Below are 25,693 nucleotides of genomic sequence, written 5' to 3'. Positions count from 1 at the left end.
CTCAAAGGCAAAGGGTGTGTCTCCGCAGGAGCGGATGCCTGGGCAAGGATAGGACACCTACTGAGAGTGAGGCTACTACCAACAACAGGCAGGATCATTAACCTATCAGTAGTCAGGGGTCTGATAAAGAGCCGTGAAAGAAAATGTGGAGGACTAAACGTCAGGGTGACCTTCTGGACTAGTGGGGATGCACTGAACATTCTCAGCAGGGAAATCACATGCTCAGAGCTGCGCTTCTGTGAGATTCATTTGACCACTACACACAAGTCAAACTTGCAGGGAGAGAGACTTCAGGCCAGAGGGCAGGAGATTATTCCAACAGCCCAGACCCTGACGGCCGGGGTTACAACAGCAGCTGCACTCGCACAAGGGAACTACTAAGTGCAAACAAAAATAAATACGGATGCAGTCTTACTAGCAATTTCCAGGGTAGTTTAACCCTAGTCTTATCGCAAGCACAAAGATCTGTATGGAAAGTCAGGAGAGGTCAGCTCTAGCTATTGACTTTTTTTTTTTTAAAGGATGTACTGGGAATTGAACCCAGGACTGCATGCGTGCTGAGCATGTGCTCCACCACTGAGCTATACCCTCCCCTTTACTGACTTCGTATTTTGGTGCTCAGTTGGATGCTACTCCACATTTCACCAAAGAACAGCATCCTGTCCTGAAAAAAGACAGCCTTGAAAGGCAGAACAATGGTCCCAAAACATAAAGAAAGAAAATCCAGAAAATCCCATTTGCCATGCAAGCTTCAAAAACAATTCAGAGCAGTATGTACTTCCAACTCACGACTGAGGGTTCTGATCACACTTAATGACAAAATCATAAACTCCAGAGAACGCTTTTCCCGTGAAATAGTTTCCTTTCTCCAGGGAACTATTCATGTCTGAACTTCCTATTCAGACCTAGTCTGGCCTGGAGGCCCCGGTCATCTAAGGTTTCTGGCTTTAGGTGACAGGAGACAGAGCAGTTGAGGTTAATGTTTCCTACCACTGAGAGTGGCCACAAAAGAATGTCAGCTGGAGGTTTCAACGAGCAAATCTTACTTAATAACCAGGAAAAGAGAAGTATGAAGGGGAGGCAGGGAGAACGGAAAACAAACCGCATAAAATAAATGATGGTGTTGATGCTCTGGACGAGGTGATCAGTAATACTGGAAAGAGACAGAAAGCACAGAGGGGGTGAACCACGTTCCAGGTGCAGAGAAGGACGTTCAAGCAACGCATTATGCAGACACGCTGCAGGCCGAGGGACCACTACACAGGCCCACCGGACAGGGCAGCCACTCACCCTCCTTCCCGCCAGAAAAAGGCCCGAGTGACCCACTCAGCAGAGGCCCTGGCGTAGTGACGGCAGCCATCTCTGTTCTGGGGATGGCTAGCTCGTTCCTAGCCCCCAGGAAGGGTAAGACAAGAAGACAGTTTTCTCCTAGAGACTCTTAGTAAGAATTAAGTCAAGTGAAAAAGAAGTGCTTCCTCTCAACAATGTGATAGCACAAGGCTTTGCAGCTCAGAGCGCTTTAGAAAGCCCTGGAGAGGAGACAGACGATGAATCGTTCACCACGGTGGTTAAAAATGAGCAGGACCACATCTGTGAATTTTCCAAGGAAATGTACTCCTTTCACTCCAAGAACACAAACTTTAATATTTTAACCATTTTGAAAGAATTTCCTCAGAATATATTGGATTGCACCGTAAGCAACCAGCATTCTTGTAGGTCAAAAACAGTCAAATATTAACCATTTCATATGGTTTAATGGTAAAACCTGCCTTCCAACTTTCTTCTACAGCAGAAATGGGCCGATTTTTTTTCTTAACATGCCAGGCTGCAGATATTTGAGGCTCTGAGGACCAAGAGGCAAAACAGAGATTATGTAGGTAACCAGTTAGAAATATGAAAACTACTGTTTGCTCCTACAAGAACAGGCATGGGCTGAATTCGGCCCATGGGCCATCCTTTGCCAACCTCTGTTTTATGGGATGAAGTAGATGAAAACTGCCAGTTTTTGAGTAATACAGTAATACCCTTGGGGGACACTACAGCATGTGAGCAAAAGCTGCGGGCCCCACCCCCGCCAGCTCTAACACTGGCGGTCCTTCTGAACACTCTTGTCAGCTCTCCCTTCTGGGGCTGCTTCTAAGCACCTGGCTTATTTTAGAAGCCATTGTCTGTGGGAGGGTTTGAGGGTGGTTCTCACTTTTCTAAGAAGAAAAAACTGGAAATGTACAAGGAAAAGGGACTTACAGGTGAATTTAAATAAACCTAACCGCAGAAAGGACAGGGGAGCAGAGGCACTCTGAGGAACTGCCCCAAACACGCCCCTGATTTGAAGCCAAAAATCCCAGGGGTCCAAAGGGAAGCAATGTAAGCAAGGAAACATCTAAACAGCTGGCCCAAGGCTGAAAGACTAAAGGGAGCAAACATTAACGTTTGAGACAGACTATCCTTTACAGAAGTAAAAGAGATCATTAAATGGGCAATAACCATCTTTCTCCTAAGTTGACCAGGGTAGAGACAAATAGAAGAAGGCTGCGTTTGTAGCCGTTCCCCGAAGACCATTACTGGGAAAACTTAACTATTGTGATACATAGAAAGTCACCACTGAGGGACCAGTTTCCTCTGTTGGAGAACGTTAACCAGTAAGAGTCGGGGACACTCTCCCCGACACGTATTTGACAATGACGTGCCCTGAGGACCTCTCTTCTGGGTCCAAGAATTTTTTTAGATCAAGAGAATTTTAAAAAATCACTGGGAAATGTTTCTAATTTGTGGCATCGCTATTGTTTCAAATGTTATATAGTGTGTGAGTGGATGCACTGAAACAGAAAAGGGAGATGGTTGATATACACTTCTGGTCTTCCAGGGCCACTGGATTATAAAAATCCAAATTTAGATAACATTTCTCGTCATTCAATATTAAAACCTCACCCTAGAGCAATCCATTCTCCTGCATTTCTAAACACTCTCATGTATATCTTATAAGCCTTCACCAGTTCTGTACCCTGCAATGCTCTATGATGGAAATTAAGGGAAAAAAGAAAGAGATAAATCCCATACGTACATGAGCTGCCCGGATGACAGTGAGCCTCTGGGTACCGTCTGCCCATAGCGACCAGTCAGCACATTAGCAGGGGCCCCAGCAGTTTCCAAGTACTCAGGAAAGACTGAGATGGTTAAGCTGTAGTGGAGGGGAGACAAAAAAAAAAAAAAAAAGGAGAAATAAAACAGATTCGGGATAATGATTGCATTTTTCATTAAAATGCTAATGATGACCACAAATTTCCAGATAACCAGGTTTATGAATTATTCATAGTCACATCCGAGATGAAGTTTCCCTGTCACTGCCGGCAGGCACAGAGCTTGGCTGATGATTAGCATGTGGCCCCTGCACTAAGTGACAGAAGCACAGGTCACTGCAAGTCCACCCATCAGGGTTGGCCCCACTGACCCTCTTTCGAAGACCAGACAATCCCACCTGTACTTTGCTGATGCTCTGCCATCTCACTCTTCCTTAACTAAGGAAAAGCACTAGCCTGGTTCTCTGTGGTGACATCTGAACTAACATCTTGTAAAAACTCTAAAATCTTGAAAGGAAAAATGAAATTCTCGGTGTCGGGTAGAGAAGACATCAAATTGATTTTGTTTAACTTTTCAATGAGGTATAACATAAATATAGAAAAGTACACATACCACGTGTGGACAGTGAATTTTCCTAAACTAAACACACCAGACTAAAACCCAGAACACTATCAGCATCCTAGAAACCCTCTTTGTGCCCCCTCCTAAACGTAACTACGAGGCATAAATTATCTTTGCCCATTTTTGTAGACATCAAATTGACTCACTGTCCTTATTAAGTTTTCATTTAAAAAAAAAAACATTTAACACCTACTATATGCGAAGTACTGTGCTCGGCACTGGAGCTACAAAGATGAGTAAGACACTGTCTCTGTCTTTAAAGAAAGCAAAGTCTAGTGGGACCAAGAAACACACAAAACTGACCCCAAAGGGCAGTAGGATGAGTGCGATGACTGAGATTCATGGCAAACGGCCCAGAAATGGAGAAGTCAGAGAAGACTTCCAAGCAAAAGGGATGGTGGGCATGTCCTCAGGCTGAGTAGGACTCAGCCAAGCTGGGAATGGGAGACAAGACAATGGAAAAGGAAGAAGGAAGAAAGTGCACGGTGTCATTCAGTGTTGCTGGACTCTCCAGGATAAGGCCAGGAAAGAAGCCTGGAGCCAGACTGTAATCTTTTCACATATTCAAGAGCTTCAGACTGGTTGTAGACAGCCAGATCTGGGTTTCGGATCCGTTACTCTCTCTGGGTGGACTCAAAGAGGGCAGAGTAGAGGCAGGAAGACCAGTTAGGCCAGTTTGGCTGTTAGGAAGGAGAGGAAGGGTGAAGATCAGGGCAGTGGAAGGAGGTGGGGAAGGGAAAAGGAGACAAGAATTAGTACTTGGACACTAAAAGCAGAACAACATGGTAACTGACATGTGGGTAGATGGCAGTGACAACTGAGGTAGAGAACACTGGTGAACAGACAAGTTTTAATAAGGAAGTCAAGGGGTTTAGTTTGATGCATTAAAAATTGAGAGGTAGAAGATTAAGGTGGGGACACCCAGATGGTCCTGAGTGTGAAGTTTGGGGAAGAAACCTGAGGAAAACATAAAAGCAGATGGTCATGACATGGAAAGCAGGAGAAATTAGATTAGTGGGTGATATTCCTGAAGGAATATGGGTAGAGTCAGAAGATTAGAGGGTCAGTGCCAAAAGCAGAGCCCTAGGGAACATGAACAGTGACAGAACAGACAGAGGGAAAAGGTCTTAAAACACCAAGGAAGAAAGGCAGAGAGGTACCATGGCAGCCAATGAGATGAACAAAGAAATGAAAACTCTACCTTTGGATTGGACACGTAAACAGTCACTGGCCACCTTGATTGAAGGTGGCTTCACTAAAGTGGTGGAGGCAGAAATAACGGGGCAAGTGACAGAGAAGAGGAAGGAGAATGACCAGATGTTAGAAGGGATAAGTGCTAATGGAAGTCCATACGGATAGGATGGAGTCAGCAGAGAAAGGCTGAGAGTACAAGAGGGAGGAGGTGAGGATGGAGTAAGATCCCAAAGGAGGTGAGTAAGATCCCTATAACCATCTGATATTAGAAGAAAATCAGGATTAGAAGAATAAAGATCAATCTGGTTATAGTAAGTTTGCAGGTTAACATTGGGATGCTGGCGACAACAGAGCAAACGCCATCAATATTGCAGGTAAAACAGCTGCCGGGGCTCTTCACTGAGAAGGAGCTGACGTGCAAAAGGTCTGATGACAGCGATCCTGAAAATCTTGGTTTCCATCATGCTACAGTCTACAATGAAAGTAGTCTAACCCTGTTTTAAGGTAAACAAACACATAGGAAAGGGGCATCTGGAAGGTACACACGCCCACAGTGGAACTTATTAGCACCAAAGAAGACCGCAGAAGCACGAGATTCAGAAGAATGTTCTTAAAATGATCCTTGGTCTCGGGTGCCCACCCTTCCAAAGGTTTACACATCACGTCATTAAATGAAACCACTACCCACTATCCTACAAGGCTTCTTAAGATGCTTCAATTCAAAGACCCCTTCTAGCATGACTAACCTAATGAAAATGAGGAGTCAGGCATCTTAAAGGCAAGAAGAGGAGGAGAGTGGAGCCGGCCATAACGCTTGCCTGAGACTTCCTGGCGTGATGCCCCTTCAGACAGCACGGATGGCATCTCCACTCACTCTCCACCCCACTCTTCCACCTCAGGTTTTGGTGAATCTGGAAGTGGGTGGAGTGATCTAGTTTTTGGAAGGCACTCCAATAATACCCAAAGTAGCAAGGTCCACGAGAAAAACTAACATGATGAAAAACACCTTGAAAAGTCGATTTTATGTTCTCCAGGCAGCCTCTGTGATCTCACAAACTCTGAGGCTGCTGCAGGTTTTGTCTATTCACATGAACATCTCCAGGCCATCTCTGGAAGATGACAGCATTTTAGAATTCTAGATAAACACATTATCACCACTGAAGTCAGCCAGGACTGAGGTGGCTCCAGAGCCATCAGATGCCTACTGACTGGGCCATTCATCTTTGTATTCCGGGGGCATGGGAGATGAAGCAGGCAGTCTATAAATATGGAATAAATCAATAAAGCAATACATAAGTGAAGAGTCCTCATAACCAGGAGGTAAAGAGGCCAATTATATGGTGAGAACAGAATTAGTCTTTCTATTCCTTCCTTTTCCACGCTGACTCACAGCCAAGCTGCAAATCGCATTCAATTACATTTACTTTCCTCTTCACAGAAAAAAATCTTTATGAATTCATAAACAAATAGTGTGTGTTAACTAAGAACATTCAAAAATCATGAAATTACGAAAAACATGATGCCTCTTAAATGGGAAAATAAGTAGGTGTGAACATTCTGGGCATACAAAGAAATAGAAATTGCCCCTTTATATCTGTCTGCCTTCTTTGTCATCCTTCAGTGTGAAGGACAGAACATCATTACTTTAACAGCATGGGGCCTCTCCTCCCAGCCACTCACCACACAGCAATCTGCTCAGCTCCAACCCACTGGCACAGGAGATCCTATTAAGATAATCAAGTCTCACTTCCTTAAAAATTCTGATCCTAACATGTATTTATACCATTCATCATTTCACTTCTTTTATAGAACATTAGCTGTGAGGTATCACCAATCACACTGAACAAATTTTACAAGAAGCACATTGTAGTGTTGTCTGGAAACAATTTAATGATAAAGTTTCCAAAAGTGAGGAATAGTGGGTTGTTGCTGTTTGGTTTATTAGCATATACTGTAGGACATTTTTCTAAACTCTTAAAAAAAAACTTGGTCCTGAAACATAAAATCTCTTTCTACCCATCTGAACAGCAACATACTGAGGAGGAAACAAATCTTTGAGACCACCACCCTTTTTTCTACTCTTGATTAAGAAGCTAAGAGAGCAAGATAAACAGTATGCTATTCACTTGAATGCCAGCCACCAAGGGGAGGAAAGGAGTATTTATGCTGGTGCGTAAAGTGTTTAGTGTGCAACTTTTTAATTACTATATCTCTGGTACTATCCATAATATATTCACTAACACAAATGCTCTACAGGGACATTAATCCTCAACAAATACATTAATGCTTCCCTCCTCTCCTCCAAATTCTTATTATGCTGATACGGAGCAAAAATGCTAAGAATTCTCTCCAAAATAAACATTTTATGTCAACAGCCACTTGTTCCACCATCTCCCTTTCTAATTATTTTATGATAACATACTATCTCTACTTAAGTATTTGCTACTACTGACACAAGAGATAAATTTGTAAACAAAAAAAAATTTAAAGGGCTTTGTTTAATGTAACATCTTTTCTGGTATGAAAGCTGGTTTGTGCTACTAAAAAAAGGTGGTTTATGCTCTAAATAATATATTCTATAACTCATTAAATTATGACTCTCTGCACACTTTGCAGTTATAGTATCGTGTATTTTCTGCTTTTTAGAAACCTCAAGGAGTAAGACATTGAGGATGATGAAGATTTTCATTATAGTTGAAGGATGATCCATTTAAGTAATAAAATGGGTTTAATTTCAACTATCCTGCATTTTTTTTCCTAAAAGGTAATGCCTTCTCAGAGAATCCAGAATATGATTAATCTTTGGAGACATGGATAGTCAATATAAGTATCAATTATCTTGTTCTGCTGGAACCTAAGAACACAAGTTCTGAGGAAAAGAAGCTGGCCCAGGGGATATGAGGCAGATGTTGAGTTTCTACCACCATGATGAGAACTTGGTGGGAATCCTGCCAGAGCAACAGGACAATCAAAAAATCAAAAGGAAGAGACTGCTGAAATTCAAACACCAAGAAAAACACAGATATAAATATACTTTGGAGAGCCAAAGGGGAAACCTGAGTCACAGAGCCAGGTCTAGAGCCAAGTAGAGTCAGGATCTGAGTGAAAGATGGAGTGGAAAATGGACAGAATAGAGGGAGAGCATGTAAGACTGGCTCTATGTGTGGGCGGCTGGTACCCAGACTGACCCTGCCTAGAAAACCCAGTGGCAAGATAACCTTTTGAGGCACAGCGAGCTGCCTGCTCCTCCCCTCAAAGGCTGTTGACTGCTTTGTTTTGGGAGATATTTTGCCCACCTTTCATAGTTTGGTTACCTTCTCTCCTTTTCTGTTAAAAGTTGAGTCTTACTGCTGTCAGAGTATCAACCTTTCCTTTCTTCAAGCTCAGCTATGATTTTGGAAACCAAATAAAATTTAAAAACATAAAAGAACTAAAACTTAAAATACCAAGCTCCAGACAAGGTCTGAAAGACACAGTACACAGACTCTGAACCCATACTGGAGCAGTCAGGGTGTCTTTTTTGTTTATTCCTTGGTTCTTATAGAATGAACACAGTATTCCCTAACTACAACTCGTGAAGTCATCTAGCACAAATACAGCCAAATCTAAAACATGCCCTGGGGTGTTACTTATAAGTGACCATGGTTATTTAACAAGGACTTCTTTTAGAGAAATTCAATAAGCTGAATATCCAGGAACACAATAGAATCAACTGCTCTGATGTGAAGTATCTCTGGAAACGTGGGGATGAACTCACAGTCCAGAGAAGGGACGGCTTTGCCACTGCGTAAGTAAGTGGCTGTGAGTCCATTAGCCCACCATGCCCATCTGTAAAATGGGTTAATGATACCTACCTTGCAAAGGTATAAAGAAGAACAAATGAAAGGCTCGGACAATAGCAACAAATGTAAATTAAAACTTAACTAAGTGGAAACACGGTACATAACCCCCTATGACAAACAGATCTTTATTTAGAGCTGAGAAAGTCATCTGCTTCGTGGTTTCTATCCAACTCTCACCACCTCATGTGATAAAATCCTCTTTGCAATTATTTTCGACAGCTTCCCTTTTAGTTAATAAATAAAATTGTTTTTAGCTTAACTGTTTAAATAGGAGGTACAAGTATTACTGCATTTTCAGGTTAAAAAAACTAGAATGTTAAAATCCCCCCATTATATTCCCACCTTGTTTCTTCCTTAACTTTTTCTTATTCAAACGGTTTCTTGTCTCTTTCTCTCATTTTCTTTATTGAATCCTTGCTTTCTCACTTTAAGTTAAATCCGTGCAACAATAGTAACTAACATCTTTATGTTATTTTGCAGTTTACAAGACACTTTCATACACATTATCTTATTTCCCTTAAATGACTTCTACTTTCTTTATTTTCTCTTGCACTTTCCAAAACACAGACATAACTTCCTAAAATCAGCAAAGAAGCAATTTTTCTCCCTCCAACTGTAAACACATTGATACACAACACTTTGCAGAGTTGTCTAAAGCAAGTTAGACTATACATAGTATACCTAAATCCTGACACATCCAGTTCGTCTTGCAAGTAATTTTTTTTCTCCCGTGGTGATGATCTCTTGAAGTTAAAATACAGTGATAAGCATGTAAATGTATTAATATGTTAAAATAAGACAGAAAAATCTCTTTAAGAATCATCAAAAATAGTAAACAAAAAAATAAAAGAAAGAAGTAAAAAGATTTACAGAAGGAAAAAGAAAAAAAACAAAGTTGAGGCTGTTTCAGCTTTCAGTAAAAATTCCATTATCTATCTCACCAGACCTATTTTTCTCCAAGCTCTGCATTAAATAATCTGATCATTAAATCTGTGAAAGCCACAAGGGATGCACCATCTCATTAAAAAAGATAATCTTTTGAGTTATGATAATGAGAAAGAGCATCTATTTTCGGTTTTAAGGACAGAAGTACTTCCCACTTGTTGCGCAGAGGCAGCGACACTTCTAGTAAGCTTCAGCACAAAACAGATGCCTGGCACTCTTTACCTATCATGATGAAAACAGGAACTTTCAAACAGAAATGTTTCCTCTCAGAACCGCCACATACTCTCAATCTTGATTTATCAACAAATAACAGGATGTCTCAGACAAAAATATTAATTCTACCATGTGAAGGTAAACATTTTTTAAAAGGATTCTATAAACTCCAAACTAGGAATCAGATCAGACTCCCCTGTATTCATTCAAATTCTACACGTCATAAAAACTTGTAAAATTTGAATTGGCTTCCTTTTTGCTCCACAATGGCTGAATATGGCCCATAGCAATTTTATAGTAATTCTTGACATACTTTAACAACATAAGAAACATTATTTTTAAAAGCAATTTTAATGTTAAAATTGGAGTACTAATAGAATTTAAGGAAAAAGTTGAAAGAGAGATCATATTTGGTCCTGATTCTGCTGTGGCATTTACATGTTCAATAATGTAAGCCTTTGGCACATTACAAAACCTTCTGTATTTTGCAAGAGATATGCTGAGTGATTTTTATCCTAGGAATGGAGGACATGGTCTGTACATTCTTCTATATAATCTACAGAGATGTCTCATGGAAACTCAGTGTCCTGAAGAATACAACTGCAACAGCTGTGTAAAATGGTTCTGAGAAAAGAATGTTTTCCCATCTTGGACACAACTCAAGTCAAATTATTTGGGAATCTAAGAAAGATTGGCCCAACTGGGATTATGACCGTGAAAAACCCCAGGGGATGAAAGTCATTTCTTTCTAATGGTGTAAATTGTATGTTATTCTTGTGACTGGGTTTGAGGTCAGACTTGGAATTTATACCTAAGAAATAACTGAGCCTTTTTCCTATTATGTACTCAAATTAAGAAAGGGTGACACCTAGTTCATTTTGACAGTGAGAGTAACAATCCTTGAATGAAACTGTAAAGTACAGTAAACAGCATCCAACCAAGAGTAACCAAATAAACTTTTTTAATGGACCAGACAACCATGTATCCAAATTGAAAGACTAAGTTTCAAAAGTTCATGAATAGGGACTTTTCAGGATCATGTGGTAGATTACAATCATGTGCTTAACTGCATTCCCTCCAAACTTCACTAAATGACACTAAACAAAAGGCAGAGATAAACTCACAAGAAGAAAGAAAATGGAAGAGGAGAAAACTGATGGAAAAAATTTATGGAAAATGGAAAGCAGATGGACTAATAATGAGTGAATTTTCAAAGCAGAGACAGAGAAAACTTAAATGCCTGCAGGCAGAACTGTCAGGAAGAAACAAGCCAATATGAAGCACAGAAACGCAGGAAAGTACAAGTTCAGGCACAGTGACATCCAAAGTGGGGGTGGATGGAGAGGGTGGCGTGGAGGTGGCACTGAAAACTGGAGAACTGCTTGCAAGACGCTTTAAGAAGTAAACCTCCAGACCCTTCCCCAGCCATGAAGCTTGTCAACTGTCTCTCCTTCCACCTGAGAAGGTCTGTACTCAGGGGCACTAGGAGTAGTGACTGGGTGGAGGTACCATTTCGAAAAAAAGGACTGAGTCAAAGTGTACCCTCTGAATGGAGGGACCCACAGCCCCTTCCTTTGCTGGGCTTCTAACCAGCCCAAGAAAAGAGATCTAAAGTTACCATAACTAGGGAGTAAGGGCGCTTCTGAAATACAGAAAATCACCCTATGGTAAGGTCACCAGTTGAGAAGAGAGAAAGCCTGTCAACTTGCTTCTGCACAGAGAGCGTCCAGTGCCTCCACATAAATACAAGTGCATAGCAAATGATCAGCAGACATGTGATGAAGAGTCTACAGGACAGACAGGGTCTCTAGGAGAAACCAGAGTTAATGCTGGGAGCAGGAAAAAATTTCATATACACATTATGAAAAGATACCTGCACCTATGAAGCAAAAAAAGAATAGGATGCTATAAAATAGAAATATTTGAGAACAAGAAAGAATTTCTAGAAGTTAATATTATGATCATAGGAATTAAAAATCCATAGGTGGGAGAGGGTATAGCTCAGTGGTAGAGTACATGCTTAGCATGCATGAGGTCATGGGCTCAATTCCCAGTACCTCTGTTACAAATAAATACCTAATTACCCCCCCAACACACACACAACTTTTTTAATCCATAGAAAGGTTAGGAGATGGTAGAGATAAATGTTCCCAGGGGTAGAACAAAAAAAATAGCAGGCTAGCAATCAGGAAACTTTTTTTTAACAATAAATTGGATGAATAATACAGAAGTTTCAGCATCTGACAAATAAGAGTCCCAGAAAAGAGATACAGAAAACAATGGGGAGAAAATCATTCTCCACCACCTCCCACAAAGACCTTCACAATGAGTGAAAAAAGTTACGCACCAAGGCACATTATGATGAAACCTCAGAACATTAGGGGATTAAAAATGAAAGACTCTAAAAGCTTACCCCCAACCGCCAAAAAAAAAGCCACATATAAAGTAACCAGAATCAGAAAAGCATCCAACAATTCAATAACAAAATTAGAAGTGGAAGAAAATGAAGGAAGGACTCCAAAACTCTTAGGGAAAATAACTTCCAACTTTAAATCCTGTATCAGTCATATGTGAGGAGACACTAAGTGGCATTTTCACACCCGCCAGATCTCAAAAAAATTACATCATATACACTCTTCCTTCTCAAGAAGCAACTGTGCAATGTGCCTCCACCAGAAGAGAGACAAAAGCAGGAGAGATGCTATTCAGTAAATAGGTCAATCAAGAACTCCCAACATGCTAGTAAAGGAAAATTCCAGGTCAACAGCTGTGCGTGAGGCCACAGGAGTCAACAGTCCAGGAGGGAGTAGGCAAGCAGAAGGCTCCCAGAAAAAATCACACACTCACACACACACACACACACCAAAGAACTGAGAGATAAGCCATTGTGTTTGACCTCACTTGAGAATTTGAGGATAAGTAGTACATAAATAGAATAGGAAGCCAAAAAAAAAAAAAAGAATTCTTTAATATGCTGAAAAAGAAAGGAAATAAAATTGCAGTACACTGCATAACTCAGCTATGAAAAATATTTACAGTGGAAACAAATGGAGACATAACTATCTTGGAGAGAGAAAGGCAGGTATATAAGCGAGGGAGTACAAAAGAGAGCTAACCCCTTACCTTCCTTAATAGAAATTCAATACTGAGTATCAAAAAATGAAAAAAAAATTCAAGAAATATCAATAGAAAGGTATTAATTAGCTACATGGAAGTAAATAATGAGAAGAGCTAACTGAATTGACAGTACAAACGGGAAATGACAATGCAAATAAGCAGGCAGGAATTTTTAAGCTATACATATGTATCATTGCAAATAAAAAATGTATTTTTAAAAGGGTAGAAATTGATCAATAAAATATAAACTACCTAACCATCTAAGACAGACTGATAATATACTATAAATTTAAAAAAAGACAAATCTTAATCTGCTCCTCCTAGTCAATCAAATCGTTAAAATTTAATTTAATGCATTTTATCTTAAGTGGTAAGGAACACATTGTGAGAGGTCAAATATACCTAAATCGTCAGGGGACACCTCCAGGTTTAGTTAACACGTGGTGGAAGGGCCAATGGATACCAGTGCACAAGGGGGAATCAGCCACCTTTGTTATCACAGAGTCATTAACTACAGCGTCAAATAGATAAACATGTTGGCCACTCCCCGTCTACCAGAGCCCTAACTTTGGTTTCTTATAGTGAGGATTTATCCATGTAGAAGGCGGAAGGACGGAGAAGATTCAGCCTCTGTGCCTTCTTCCTATATTTGGGAAATTTCTCATAAGTGTTGATGAGAGCCACATCTTTCAACACAGAGACAAAAATGGCCAGACACTCACCTTCCCAGACTCCATGGCAGCTAAGGCATGGGCACATGACTTAGTCTTGGTCAGCCCTGCATCCAGAGCTGGAGACACAAACAGGCAGAGGCAGAGGCAGGAGGAAACGATAGTGGGTAATAGCTAGTGCCTGGAAGCAGCAAAGGCTGAGGTGACAGAGCTGGTAGCAAGTGTCTGGTCCCAGTGGTGTGGTCAATGTGAACTACCATGGTCCAGTGTTAAGTGACAGAGTTCACCCTGCATAGAACTAATCACAGCATATGATCTTGGCTATGAATCTGGCTGTGTAGTTTCTAATTGCTCCTTCTCTTTTTCCGACTTCTAGGAGTTTGAGAAACTACCCGATATCTTCTCTATAAATTACTTCTGTGCTTACACCATTCAGCTAGTCCCCATTGCTTCTGTCTAAGAACTGCCTGATATACTGCTCCAGGGTAGACACATAGAGATAGGCAGCTGCCTACCGAAGTTAAGAATGAAATGTTTACGTGTTTTATGACATCAAAGCAGAAACAAGGACGTTTTTCACAGGGAAGCATGTAGGAAGATTGGGTTTTAAGGTACAAGCGAAACTATACTGCTGGAATGTTATGGGTTAAAGAAGTTTCAATAGGCTTATCTATTCTTTGAATTGTTGTCTCCCGTTAGAAAACACATTCCAAGTTCAAACCACTAACTGACTTTATGACAAGCCATGAGAATGTAATCTGTTTGTGAATTGGGAGTTGTCACTACTTACATTTGGTAAAAGCCTCATGCTCACGATTCTTGTTGTTTTGAATGGGCAGGGTGAGAAAGAACAATTTTCTTTGTCTTTCTACTTAACACAGAGCTTTCTGAGAGATGAAGCCATTTGGAAGCCAGTGGTCAAGAACTGCACACAAATATGAAAATGCAAACCAAGGTACCCAAAGATTTATATTCAACTGCAGAAACATCAATATTGCTGCAAAGCTGCATCCATCAGCTCAGCCTACTGCAGCATATTTAGTTCCAAGACTGAGAAAGCTTAACCCTGGGCAATTTATCTGCATATGTCTCAGGCTAACCCACACATTTGCAGACAAAGCTAGAAGTTAAGATAGATAGCTTAGAACAAACTGTTGATGGGACGAAAAGGGCTTCATAAAAGAGTCAAATGCAGGAATGACATTAATAGAAATGCAGATACAAAGAAAGCAAGCTTCTTTCTGTGGTGCTCATTGTTTCTGGAAACTGAGGAAGTCTTTCACAACAAAGTACAGCTACAGTTTTTGTTAGTTGGACAGAACGAGATTATACACACCCTGTAAAGAAGACTTACAAAAAAACAAAATAAATGCAAAGGCTGATGCATGCGTGTAATTTCCTTTCCTGAAGTGTTATTTCATAAAGACTTGCCAAGAGATCAATCCCTCAGTCACAGAAGTCAGGCTATAAATCACCTTGGAAAAAAATTAATTGTATTTCAGTTGGTGATGTAAATGCTACTTCAAATTCTATCAACTACCAAAACATCTTTACCATATATTCTTCTCCTGTACAGTCAGCTCCCATGAAATATTTAATGGCCCCTAAAACAAGAGTTTCATTCCAGAGTTGTCCAAGTGAATTATACTGTGTTCACACAGTGTTTTAAAAAGCTGAGAAAAATTCATCTCAGTCAATCCCAGATTCCTTTCCCCGCCCAATTTCATTTGAGGATTACAAAGGACATTGATTCTGCACAGCAATATGTGTATTAAAGTAAATACACAATCAAATCACCAAAACTCTGTAGAGAACAAAGTACAATTCTGCTACCCAGGTTTCAGAAATGAACGGGAGGGGGGTGATTCCAAGAAATCAGACTCAAAAGCTTTCCCAAGACTACTTTTTCGAGAATTTTAAAATAAGCATCAGTTTCTGGTACACAAGCATACAAAAGGCAAATTCTAGCTTGCTAGTGAATTTCAAAATGGTGAAACCCTAAATAGCTGTTTCCAAAATAGACTCATTGTGTCCAAAGCCTGAATTAATATTTAGATATACAGAAATATTTCTTTGTTTCCCCCCCTTCTCCAATGGCTTCAGAGATTGTCTAGAAATTTACACTGAGTTTTATTTCATCCTGTGTAGGTTCTGCTTCCTACCATCATAAGTAGCAGATTTCTTTTTTAACTTTTAAGAATCTCTATTAGATCATATAATCTCTCAAACACCTTAATCCAAAAATTTTTGACTAAACGAATACAACAAAGTATAATTAAAATGGCACTGATTTCACCAATATCACACAATGTAAACTGATAGCCAATGAAGCTCTAAGGAAAGTATAAAATGGTGAAGTATTATTGCTCACTTGAAAAAGAAGTAACTGAAAGCAAGTCAAATGAACACCAATCCTTCAACATTTACTACAAATGCAGCATTCTGTACTGGGAATGAGGCATGTGGCACACTGACTGGCTACAGGGAATGTCCCATATTGGAGAAACATGACACACGGAACACTGGATGAACACTGGCTCAGAGACCTCCCAAAAAGATTTAGTCCTGAAGGAAAATAGGTTGGATAGGTCAAATGGGACCATTTTCTGTCATACGATTAAGCCTATTACACACGCTTTTTAAAATTTGTATGTGACAAGAGTATGTTCACATCTCTTATATTACAAAGGATACCAATCAAAAGTGCTGTCAAAGTCAATTACATGCAACTAGGAAACTTCATCGTATCTTTCCAACATCACTCATCTTATGGCTGTATTTATTTTTGACAGTCTGAGTCTCCCACTGGACTATGAGATACTAGAGGTCAGAGGTGTGCCCCACTGAACTTGTAATACTCAGCTCTTGGCATTACTGAACACATAAGACTTCAGTATATTGTTGATGATGAATGAACGAATGAATGACACTACACTAGTGGCTATTTGGTCACTTATCTAAATACAAAGATTGATTCTTGATAATAAAACAAAGTTCAGGAGACTTCTACAAAGTTATACTTCATTAAGAAAATGGTCAAAATTAATAATCAAAAAATATGCAAGAGAGGTATTCACTAAGCATTATTCATCATAGGAAAATGGCAATATTCTGAATTTTTAACAGCTGGGGAATGTACTGTTTTATTATGGTCAACCACTGGATAAACTGTGGAACTACTAAATATGACAAATATGAAGTCCTGCAACAAAGGGAAATTAAGATTTAACAGTAATAAAAAATTAGAATTAAAATAAGATGCATACTATAACTACAACCAAATAAAACATACACATATGTAAAAGAAGACTGAAATGAAATATACAAAATACTTGTTTAAGTCCATAGATATGGAGCTTATAAGTGATTTTCCACCCTAAACTTTCTGTAAAACTTGATCTTTATATTGTCATTTATAGATCCTTTGGTAAAACTGTTATACTGCCATTTACAGATCCTTGTAAAAGAAGCACTTCAACATTATGTGTCTAACAGTAATTGTTACAATGATTATTAATAGTAACTGATTTCATCAAATCCAAGTGATATTGGAAGATATACCACTATTTTATGTACTAAGAATAAAAACAAAAGTGCTGCCAATAATAGTTGTAAAATGTCAGCAATGCAAGATACACCAAATTTCAAGAATGTTAAAAATGTAAAAGATGTCTTACAATCAATGAAACAGAATAAAGAATACACAGAATAAAGAAAGTATATAAGAAACTACTTTATTGGTAAAATAAAAGCAATTAGATAATAAGAAACTAACAAATCTATGGGGGAATTGATAGAAATTACTTCACAAAATAAATTATTTGATTCACAAATAGTTTTATATAAGGATTGGGATAATGAAAAAAACAAGGACATCACACAACAGAAGGCAAGTCTTCATAATGCCTCTTAGATTAAATACATCTGGTCCAAATGGATTGAGTAAATGGATTATCAAGAAGTAATAAAAGTAGGCCAACAGGCCTGGACATTTTTAGCTTCTATTACAGGGGGCAAGGAGTGGAGGGTAGGGAGTGGGAGCTGTGAAATGAATTGCTTTGAATGGTAATCCCTTGAAAGTAATGCTAAAAATTCCTATTGGTTTATATTAATTACTGAGAGGGCCACTGATTGAATTTTGGTAACATCAAAATTTTTGCATGGGGGAGTAAAGTGGGAAGAGGCAGTAAGTCCACATCAGTGAGTGAAACATCATGGTTCACAAAAACAACTAAAATGTGTAATTTTCCACCTACTAGTCCTCTAAGCTTTCCTCCCTAAGTTCACCTACTTTTACCAAAAAAATTGGCTTTTATTTATGTAAAATAATTATGAAAATTAATTAATCTCACCTAAACTTTCAGCAGTTTAGCATGAAGAAAATATAAAGAATTTCCCAGTTGGAAACCAAATCATGGAACGCTACCTTAACTATCCCTGAGAGAGTAGCCACAACAGTGCAACAAATTATAAGAGCAAATTATAATAGGCAGTGAGACAAAAATATCACCTAAGAAGAAGAAAAGTCATTGCAAAAAAATTCATTATTTTAAAAGCACTGATTATTTAAACTCTTCATCAAGGGTAAGGCAAAGGGGTCTTATTCATTGCCAAATGACAAAAACATAATACAGAAGTCTAATACTAAGCTGATACAAATACCAATTTGCTTAGTATAAAAATGACTTGTAAGTAAAAGTCATAAAAGCCAACTTCTGAGGAAAATCAACAAAACCAAGAGTTGGCTCTTTAAAAAGACCAACAAAACTGACAAACCTTTAGTTAGACTAAGAAAAAAAAAAAAAAGAAGAGTCATATAACTAAAGTCGGAAATGAAAAAGAAAACACTATCAATTTTACAGAAATACAAAAGGTTATAAAAGAATACTGTGAACAACTGTATGCCAACAAATTGATAACCTAGATGAAATGAGCACATTTCTAAAAACACCAAGATGGCATTATGAAGAAAGCAAATCAGACCTGTAACTAATAACAACATTGATCAGTCATCTTAGATAAGAAAAGTCTAGGACCAGATGGCTTCACTGGTAAATTCCATCAAACATTTAAAGAAGAATTAACTAACATCAATCCTTCTCAAGCCTTCTAAAAAAATTAAAGAGGGGGGAATACTTCCAAACTCATCCTATGAATCCAGCACTACACCAAAAACTACAGAACATTATCCCTTATGAATATTGATGGAAAAATCCTCAACAAAATATTAGCAGAATATTAAATTAAACAGAATATTAAAAATGAGATTTACTGCTGGAATACAAAGATGGTTCAACATATGAAAATCAATCAATATAATACAACACATTAAAAATTAAGGAAAGAAACACATGATCATCTCAATTGATGCAGAAAAAAATCTGGCAAAATTCAACACCCTTTCATGTAAAAACACTCAACAAATTAGGAACAGAAGGAAATGACTTCAATAAAACAAAGGCCTTATCTGAAGGGCCCACAGCAAACAACATACTCAATGGTAAATGGTTGAAAGCTTTTCCATTAAGATCCAGAACAAGGCAAGAATGCCCACTCTTGCCACTTCTGTTCAATACAGTACTGGAAGCTCTAGCCAGAGCAATTAGATAAGAAAAAGAAATAAAAAGCATCCAAATTGATTAGGGAAAAGAAGAAGTAAAATGATCTCTGTTCACAGATGACATGAAAACCCATCACAGATGTAACAAACACTAAAGATTCCACACACACACACACACACACACACACACACACACAAAGGTAGAACTAATAAGCAAATTCAGCAAAGTTACAGGATATAAAATCAACACACAAAATCAGTTGTATTTCTATACACTAACAATGAACAATCCAAAATGAAAATTAAAGACAATCCTATTTGTAACAGTATCAAAAAAGAATAAAATATTTAGGAATAAACTTATCCAAGAAGGCAAAAGGCTTATTACACTTAAAATTACAAAAAGAAAGTGAAAGAAATTCAAGAAGAGTCAAATAAATGGAAGGACATCCTGCGTTCATATACTGAAAGACTTAATATTGTTAGGATGTCAGTACTGCCCAAAGTGATGAAGATTCAATGGTATCCTTATTAAAACTCCAATGAATTTTTTGCAGAAAGTGAAATCTGCATAATATTCTCTTTTAATAAATTTTAAGGGTGAATCACTCTAAGTTATCCAAAAAAATCAATAATAATTAAATAATTAACCTGTGAACTAATATATTGAACACAGTAAATTGGAAGCTACCATTCAGATACCCAGAGGATCCAACATTTAAAATAGGGTGGCATCATCACTACCATTCAGACTGACAATGGACTGAATTCACAACTTTTTGCATGGGATAATCACAGGCGAGATTTGGTGAGCCTGTCTACCACTGCACCTGAAAAGCTTATCAGCAGAATAGTATAATATCAGATAATGGGAGGAACAGTCCAGCAACAGATGCCTGGGTCTCCAGCAATAGTCACAAACCAGGGCAGTGTCAAGACAGGTAAAGACCATCATCAGATACAGAGAGGCTCAATCTGTTTAAAAACTGGACTCTGTACTTTCAGGAGTTATTATAGACACAATAGAATTTCTGATTGACAAGGACCTTTAAAATCAAATTACATGTGAAAATCATTTTATGGATAAGAAAATGAGGACCCCAGGAAGAGGTGCCTATGTCGCTCAAGGTCATATAACTTGCAGTTAGCAAAACCTGGACTAGAATCTAGGTTTCTGGTACTCCTCCATCTTCCCTAATCAAACTCCTGAGCTTAAGGTTGAGAGTACAACATCAGTCTTTTGGCAGAAAAAGTCTCCACACAAAATGATTTCTTTTTCTTTCCAGTTTTACTGAGCTACAATTGACATATAACATTTTGTTACTTTAATGTGCACAATATCTGATTTGAAATACGTATATATAACAAAATGATCACACAATAAGGTTAGTTAACAACCATCACCATGCCATAGCTAAAAATTTTTTTCTTGTAATGAGAATTTTAAAGATCTACTTTCTTAGCCACTTTCAAATATACAATACAGTATTGTTAACTATAGTCACATGCTGCACACTATATCCCCAGAACTTACTTATCTTATAACTGGAAGTTTGTCTCTTCTGACTACATCTTCCCACTCATAAACCCCTCACCTCAGACAACCACCAATTTGTTTTCTGCTTCTCTAAGTTTGGGATTTTTTAGATTCTACATATTAAATGAGATCGTACGGTATTTGTCTTTCTCTGTCTGACTTATTTCACTTAACATAATGCCTTCAAGGTCCATCCATGTTGTCGCAAATTGCAGGATTTGCTTCCTTTTGATGGCCAAATAATAGTCCCTTGGATATATATACCACAGTTTCTTTATCCATTCAGCTGTTGATGGACCCTTTCATGTCTTGGCTATTGTAAATAATGCTGCTATGAACATGGGATGCAAATATCCCTTCTAAACAGTGATTTCATCACCTTCAGACGTTTACCCACAAGTAGAATTGCTGGATCTTATAGTAGTTCTATTTTTAATTTTTAATTTTTTGAAGACCCTCCTTACTGTTTTCCATGGTGGCTGCACGATTCTATAATCCCGCCAATAGTGCCCAAGAGCCCCTCTTCTCTATATCCTCGCCAAGATTTTTTTATCTCTTGTATTTTTGATGACAGTCATTCTAACAGGTACAAGATGATCACAAAACAATTTCTTGAAGATTCTTACCACATCAGTACATACCCAGTATGACTAAACAAACTCACCCCTGCCTTAGGAAAGGAATGTCCTAGGATTACATGGAAGCCTCTGTACTGATTCTGATAGCTGTGGTTATTGTCCTCTTGTCCCTGGGGAAAGGGGTTAGGGTCCGCCCTGTGAGAGGTAGACTTCCCAAATATTCTGGAAGAGACAGAGCCAGAGGTAAGAAATGGGAACCAGCAAGGAAAGATCTGGCAGAAGGAAGAGGGAGACCTTCCCTCTTCTACAAGGGCCTTAATCTCTTTGATGCCTGGCCTCTACATCTAAACATACTGACAGTCACTTCTGGGGGAGGGGGTTGAGCCTGATGAGAATGGGTCTTGGCCTGCCATATCTAGGAGCCAATTTTAAGGGATTCTCGGGGTTTTGTTAAAAGCCATAAATCTGACTTTTATCTACTGTGGAGAGTTAAGAACGTTTTCAGGCTAGGGATGGAGTGGAAAGTGGGAAAGCAGAGTCCCCGAAGAGCTTCCACAGTGCTGGCAGCACTGATTAGCACAGTCCCCAAAGAAACAGGGAACCTCAGGGACAGGAATTCAGGCATGTAAGCTAGGCTCACCTTATCATACAAAGATGGTGTGCTTTCCTGATCAGCACAGAAGAGGAGGCATTAATTTATAACTAGGAGATGCAATGGGTTTCCTTGCACATCACCCCAGATTAAACACAGATTTCTTGATACCAATAACACAGGATGATATTCAGTGGGTGAGCACTGTGATGATCGTGCAGAAGGTTTACGTCAGCACCCATTGTGACTCGCTGGAATTCGACTGTCAACAACTTTGAGTCTCATCCTTCCAACAGTAACACATGTCTCTCCATCTCAGTTTCCGCTATTGACCCCTAAGCTTGGGAGAACACCAACCTTTGTGTTATACACTTAGCACTTATCCCAGATTCAGCAATGAATACGTACCCTAATAATAAACTCTGAGCAATACATATTACTATTCCCACTTTCTAGGCTAGAAAATTGAGGTTCAGAGAAAGAATCCACCCATAGATTGCCTAAGGAAGAACCAGAATTTAATTCCAAAACAAAAAGAATTTTAGAATTGTATAGTCCCTCTGCTCTGGAAATCTAGCCTCTGATGAAAGACAGTGCAGGGAACAAGAACTTCTGGGACTGGAAGGTAAATATATCACTATTTCATAGAATATTAATACAGAAAAGATTGGTCCTAATAAGCATCATTTTAATCCTGCCCAACTCTCGTACTGCAATAATTGTCAAGCATTATCTGAATACCTAAAAAGCTTTTACATATATCTGTATGACAAAACACTAGCCTGTGTCTTCAAATCCATGCATATGAACTATAAAGCCAATTTACCCCTATTTATTAAGAGAAAACCCCCCACACGTATTCTATTAAAGCACTGGCAGCCCCTATGTGAATGACTCCTTTGATTAAAATATTACTACCGTTTTCCAAAAAAGACACAATTGAACAGAAGATTTAATGAAAAAACTTGAATTTAACAATTTCTCCTTCAGTCATTTATTTAAACCTCTGACAAAAACCTCTCTGGTAAGAAATTATTTCTTTTACTTTCTACTTAGAGAACAAATGAAAATGCATCTGAATTAAATCAGCACTGCTGTGGCAACACTGAAACTCTAAACAAAAGCTGATGATCATGACAAGATTTTCTCAAAGGATGCTAGAGGCCCCAAACACTACCCACCATCAGGACAACCTTTAAATTCCCTTTCGCACAGGGCTCTGCCAGCCACTAGTTGTAATTAAAGTTCTTTCTGTTGAAATTGGCTTATTTCTTGCTACATCTGATTCTTTTCAGGTACTGCTCATTTTCTCTTCTTTCTACTTACTATAAGAGATCCAGACACTAGTCTAATATGTAATTTTTCTGGTACTACATCCACATTAAGTTAATTTATCAAAGTAGTCTGAATGCTTCAAAGATTTCTTTTTTTTAAGATGTAGAATGCCATCAGATTTCCTTATTAGTAGGATGGCTATTTAAATTTGTTACTGGTTTTCATGTTCAGGACAAACAATTTTTCAACCTTGGGTGAAAATACTTGCAACAGGTTAAAGTGACCGTGTTTTACCTTAGGACAAGTGTTGCACGCCAATTTGTGTGTGTGTGAGAGAGAGAGAGAATACTTCAGAATTGAATTAAAAGATGTAAATTTAAAATTTGTTGTGTATCTAATCTGCCCCAGGTTCAGTAAATAAACAATTCTTTTTTAAGAACAAAACAAAAACAAAACACTTGATATTTAAAGGGGGCATTATTAAAAATAATAACAGGCAACAGGCATAGCCAAGATTGTCCCAGAAAACTGACACGTATGGCCACCCTACTTATTAAGGAATCAAATGCTACACTTAAAAGCTGAAAGCCTCAAAAAAGCAAAATAAAGCTCACAGTGGGAAAGGGGGACACAGTGGGTCACGTGAGAACAGAAAGTCAGAAAAGTCCAGATAAAAGATCAAAAGAAAGCTCAAGCACCCACACTCAGTGGCACTTCCAGGTTCCCTAAGCACAGCTCCTCCCCACCTTGGATATTAACAGTCCGTACATATGAGTCAAGTCTGTCGTACATCATGAGCTCTCCTTGCTTACTTAACAGTTTATTTTATTGCTACTCTCACAGTCCTCCTTGATACTACCTTAACTTATCCCACCCCAACCCCCCACCCCCCACGAGCTTCCTTTCCCCTCTCTTCCTTATTTTATGTCCCATCTCTGAGCCAATAAACTAGAGTTACTGGGCACTTGCTACATACATACCAGGCACTGTGCTGAGTCCTCCTACATAAAATGGGGGTTCCCACACTGAATTAAATGCAGTCCTGGTCACGTAACTGTTCAGATTTTTGCTTGCCACACTTTTTAAAACAACACAGTTTCACTCCAACCTCCATTTCTAAGCAACCTAATCAAGGAGGACAGTGGCCAAGGTTCCCAGTGAAGCCACCTCCCTGCTGATCTGTAGATAGTTCAGTATATACACTGAAATAAAATAAGAATAAACTGAACAACTTTTGTTAAGGCGTCAAAGTTTCTGCATCTTAAAACCTTATAAAAGCTCCCATTCACCCAACCAAGACACTGCAGCTTCGCGGGGCAGGGCAGGGGTGGGGGGACAAACGCTCTTTCTTATAGCCCAATTTCCTCCTTGACGATGATGGAGGATTATGTCTTGCCCACCGCTGCATTTCCAGCACCTTGCAGAGTGCCTAGCACAAAATAGACACCTAATAGTACCTACTGAGTAAATGAATGAACAAGGGACTCGTGGTTAGCGACTTTTTTTCCTTGATTCCAATGCCTCAGGATCTTTGCTGTGTTGATTATCTCCCCTCAAAAGGCAGCCCACTCCTTCCTTTCCCCCTGACAGTAACAGCTTTTGAAGTCAGCCCAAAACCCCGGATCAAATACCAGCCACTAAATAGCAATGTAACCACGAACGAGTTTTCTAATCATTCTCTGTGCCTTATTTTTCTTATCTATAGAAGAGAGATAGCATTATCAAGTGTGCAAGGTTTCTGTGGTATTTGTGAGATTTGGAAACAATTTATGTAAAGGGCCAGGCAGGAACCCAATAAATGTGTGCTGGATGAAAGAATAAATTGCCATTCTGTCCTGTGGCTCCACATCAAAGTGTAACCATCAAAGTGTAATTTGTCATTTAACAATAGATATGCATCAAGAGTTGTAACACACAACTGGAGTCTGTCTGCTATGGAACATCAAAGGAAGAGTTTAACATCTGCTCTTAAATGCATGAAAACAACAATTAGTCCACAAGTAAAAAGGAAAGGTGTGCAACCTGATTTCATCTTTCCCACCACCATCACCATGTATTGAGGGATTACCAGCTTACAGCAGACCGAAGGTTTCTTGCAGGGGTCACAACGCTGGGGAAGGTAACCCAGGAAATGGTTTTTAAATTCAGCATTTATTGATAGCTCCTGCTTTTCACCGTCAAGAATGTACAGGCCATGCCTGCCCTTACTTCAAAGTGCAAAACTAAGCAGTCAGAAACCACAAGAGTAAGACTGAGGCTGACGAGCTCTTTTATCCAACTTGCTTGCTCTTCCAGCAATCTAAGATAAAAACTTCAAAAGGGAATAACATCACATACCTTCGTGCAACTTTAAATTTATGAAACGCGTGCCTGTGACGGCCAGGCAGATGTCAGTTTCTGCAGCAGAGCCGAGGTCTGAGTTCCCTTCTGCTGCTTCCCCACTTCTCCTCCAGGCCGAGCAGCAGCCACG

At 39.0% G+C, this 25,693-nt stretch overlaps 1 protein-coding gene across 10 annotated transcripts in view; it reads right to left on the bottom strand.

Annotated features, from left to right (window-relative positions):
- The window catches only part of APBB2 (amyloid beta precursor protein binding family B member 2), a 348,955-nt gene that overhangs the window by 224,246 nt on the left and 99,016 nt on the right, over positions 1-25,693 (bottom strand). For 9 of the 10 annotated variants that reach the window (XM_072944835.1, XM_072944814.1, XM_072944831.1 and 6 more), the window contains one exon: positions 3,062-3,178. The exons of the other annotated variant lie outside the window; for it this stretch is intronic. The gene's annotated coding sequence lies outside the window, so the exon portion shown is untranslated. The remainder of the gene's footprint in view (positions 1-3,061; positions 3,179-25,693) is intronic. 10 annotated transcript variants of the gene reach the window in all.

The sequence above is a fragment of the Vicugna pacos genome, chromosome 2, assembly GCF_048564905.1.
Source record: "Vicugna pacos chromosome 2, VicPac4, whole genome shotgun sequence".
Classification (NCBI taxonomy): domain Eukaryota; kingdom Metazoa; phylum Chordata; class Mammalia; order Artiodactyla; family Camelidae; genus Vicugna; species Vicugna pacos.
This window is presented reverse-complemented; position numbering and strand designations above follow the sequence as displayed.